This window comes from Physcomitrium patens, chromosome 24 (genome assembly GCF_059467195.1).
Source record: "Physcomitrium patens ecotype Gransden chromosome 24, ASM5946719v1, whole genome shotgun sequence".
Taxonomy (NCBI): domain Eukaryota; kingdom Viridiplantae; phylum Streptophyta; class Bryopsida; order Funariales; family Funariaceae; genus Physcomitrium; species Physcomitrium patens.
In genome coordinates, this window is record NC_143433.1 from 11,348,296 (window position 1) to 11,352,130 (window position 3,835).

At 40.7% G+C, this 3,835-nt stretch overlaps 1 long non-coding RNA gene across 14 annotated transcripts; it reads left to right on the forward strand.

The window, feature by feature from the left end:
- Nucleotides 1-295: 295 nt before the first annotated feature.
- LOC112276888 (uncharacterized) lies at nt 296-3,582 on the forward strand. 14 transcript variants are annotated; one of them, XR_016500571.1, is made up of 7 exons: nt 296-593; nt 777-889; nt 1,300-1,420; nt 1,627-1,840; nt 2,133-2,260; nt 2,370-2,849; nt 3,116-3,582. It is a non-coding gene; the product is annotated as an uncharacterized LOC112276888 (long non-coding RNA). The 14 variants fall into 14 exon arrangements; XR_016500569.1 differs by having other exon boundaries at nt 327-593; nt 1,300-1,388; nt 2,370-2,640; XR_016500570.1 differs by having other exon boundaries at nt 357-593; nt 2,370-2,640.
- Nucleotides 3,583-3,835: the final 253 nt, after the last annotated feature.

Consider the following 3,835-nt stretch of genomic DNA (forward strand, 5'->3'; position numbering starts at 1 on the left):
GTTATAATATATTATTAAATATATTGTATATGTTTGTATATACAACAACAACAATAATAACAATAATAATAATAATTTGGTTTAGTCTTCATTCAACATAGGTTGATCTAATTAAAATTCTTGCACACCATTCTAGAAACACAATGCAATCAGCACACCAAAGCAATTTCAGAACTAATCCAATTCCACTCTCTTCCAATGAATTGTTTAAGTTCGAAACTTAGATCATCTCTTAGTGTTCCACAAGAGAGTAAAAGACAAAACTTTAAGTCATGGATGCTTTATAGTTTATTCCTACAATATCTTTTGTCTTATAAGACCCTCACATTGCAAGACTAATCCCACAAGCTTGCTGGGCTTCACCCCAACTCACTTTTAACGATGCCGTTTGTGTGAATTGTGTTGTCTGGTTTGACAGACAGTTCTCTGAAGATCTTGTTGATTGTTGTATCAAATTGTCCAGTTTGATTTTTGATGGATTAGGGCTCGTGATAGACTGTATTCTTCGCAGTTGTAGAGGAGAGTAGGAGCGGATGGATTTGCCGAGGAAGGTGGAGAACATGAACTCCCTTGAAGAACAACGACGCTTACTTGTATGTCCCTGTTCAATTCCTTTCTTTCCTTCTTATTTTCATTTTTGTGTGTGTGGGAGTATGTGATAATCAAGTTAATTGAGGGAGTTTTTAACATGGAAAGTTTGCATTGTGTTTGTAGTTATGTTCTGAATCTGGGTTCTCCTGTTTGGGTTTATTTTTAATGTGTTGGCACTTGGGTAGTGGGGTTGGTGCAGATTAAGGGTGAAGCGGGGAAGAGGAGTGTGTCGTGGCTTCTGGAACGATGGAGGATTGTTGCAGGAACAGGTTTTTGATGTGTGGTTAAATTTCGTGAGGTGAGGTAGTCGTCGTCGTTTCTGACAACTTTTTTGGGTACAATTCTTTACACACAGGATGGGGGTCTTACTCAAGTGTGACGTGTAAAACTGTCTTGTCTGAAGAGCATGGGATCACTGACAGCGTGATGTTTTCATATGTCATGAACAATGACGTTAGTGTTTCTAACTTCATCTGTAGCTTTCCACTGAAAGGTTTTGCATGAAGTGCCTCAATTTTTTTTGTAATGTGCTTATGTCAAAAAGTTTTTGAAATCTGTGAAACTTAACTGATCGGAAACCTGTCACACTAGGAATTCCTGGGTCTCATCATAGTTGCGAGAAATACACGTACTTCCTCCGTAGTTTTGCCATTATTGTAATTCCGCATGTGATGATCGTGGTTGGATTGCAATTCGCAATACTTGCAGGGCATTCGACGAAGAAGCTGGTGATGCAGCGGCGATTGACCCAGTAGGCCTGCCCAAGTGCCGCAGGCAGCTCAACTAATGGTGCCAAAGTTAAGATGGATCTTTTCACTTACCATCACTGGTGATCTTTTTATTCCGAGTATCTTCTTACCATCAGCAAAGGATTCTGGGCCATAGTTGAATTCCTGATGTAGTTGGCGAGCATAGTAGCTGGAGAGAACCATGGGGGTGACGATATACCTCATTCCTTCCACGTCTTTACAGATACTTTCATGTTATACATTATGTGAGTATGTTGTCTTATAGTTTTATGACCTGTGTTGCAAGATTTGCGCATGGGATATTGAAGTATTTCGAGGAGTTCACATGATGTGAAGGAATCACTGTGGTGGCAACAACGGCATGAAAAAGACGTATTCTGAAGGATTGGCCGATGCACGGTGGTGTGAAGACGAAGATGATGGTTGCTCACACCCTTCGCGACACGATGACGAGTTTTTACAAGGTCTACCGTATGTGTAGAGTGCTCTGAGACTCCATGGTGGGTTCGTTCTTTTGAATCCTTGTGCATTACTGTTATTAACCTTTCTTTTTAGTCATAAAAAACATAAGTTAACCACTTCATGTGGATTTAAGTTCCTGGTACTCTTTTGTATTTGTCGAATAAGTGGATCAATTGCTGCCAAACTAAGGGACACAGGAGCTCCTTTTTATAGGGTACTCTGTCAGAAGATAATCCTGCCCTATTAATTAGAGATACTTTTATTTGCTTCTCATCACCTTAATCCAACTCCTATCTCTTGTTCATATGGATATACCATTGTGCTGTCTAGGATCCTTGAGCATGATTATCTTGTGTTTAAACTGCCATCATCTGTGCAAACGAAACCTGGAAATATCGACGGCAGTCCTTGGTTCGTATGTACGATGCAGCGATTCCCTTGATTCTATATTTTACGAGGTGCGCAGAATTCCTATACTCTAGAATCAATATTGTTGAATGACTCATGAAAGTAAATCAACAGCTTTTCTTTCAGTTGGTGTGACAAGTTCGTTGGTGGCTGCGGCAGGTTTTTCGAAGGATGACCGATCAGATGTAGAAGTGTTTATGCTACACCCTTGCATCAATTCCTCCTGAAACTCTAATGTACTGTGGTCTCGAGGTGTGAACTTTACATCCTCCTCTGGACCAGTCTACTTTTATAGCGTGTACTGCTCTACTCATACGGGAGTGGGGATCGGATCGTTTTGCTCGATGACGTTGACAGCATTTTAACACTAACACCTGTATGAAGACAACTCGTGCCTCTTCCCTTAGCTACTTCGGTGTCGTGAACTCAGGTTACAATATCTGCATTTGAATACTTCATTTCTATGCCCCTAGTAAGGCATATGATATTCGTGGTTGACAGTCATCAGTTGTATTATTCCCAGAAGAATTTAGATTTCTCTTTTGTCTCTTGGGCCGAAGAATGAAATACTTAAGAAGATGGAATGGTTGATGCAATGACGACAACAAAAAGCTCCCCTCTGTATCATTAACCATTGGGGTGAGATCGAATGCACTTCTTTCATGCGTCTGAACCAGAGAATACGTAAGGTTCGCTGGCTTAGTACCTCACAGATCAGTATTTCGAGTAGCGCTGTTCTATCAGGATCTGCCCATCATTGGATCTTGCTACAGTTCTTCGCTGTCGAAGATAGAGTATATTTAAGTAGTGATATGACTTTTGAACCATGCCAACCAGACTTGTAAAGTTGAAGTCATATCTGATGTGGGGAATCTGAATAGTTTTGTGTGTTGTGTGTTAAACAGCTTGCCACTGGCTGGGTATCGCTTCTTGAGGTCATTACAGAGGAAAGGCGCATGAAAGACTACTGTAAATGCCGCTAGAGCTAGTGCACCATCACATGCATGAGTGAAATCGGAGGTTTCACCGATCTTGGAACTTCAATCTTCTGAGATGTGTCAATGGATTCCATCATGCTGTTCGTATTTAAAGGGTAGAATATTCATGAAAAGATGTAGACAATCTTGGCGTTCACAACCGGTTTGCAGTTGCAGTCAAGATATCCACAGTAACTATGGGATGACTTTACAGAACTATATTGAGAAACTGAGTAGGTAGAGTATTTAGTATTTGACATGCGGGTCAACACGCCTACTTTTCTTCACACCGGACATTGTCTCGAACTCAACTGTAATCTTGCATTTCAGTGTTTTAATTCAAAGGGTATGGGCTCTACAAACTTTTGAGCAGGCACTGCCCCTAACTATCGCCATGGAAGACTTCCTGCTCAGCATCAGATCACATTTTGGAAAGATGAGACCAACTATCTATTGGTGGGATTGAGACATGATCAACTATACAACTTTTTCTCTTGCTCTATATTTTAAAATGAGCGAAACTTGCAACAATTAGCTGCATCATGAGCACTACATCTGGACACATCTGTCGTCCGATGCGGAATGACATGAGTTCAAAGCTGAAGTTCGAACCAGTATCAATGTCGGATAGATGTCGCTTCTAGATGT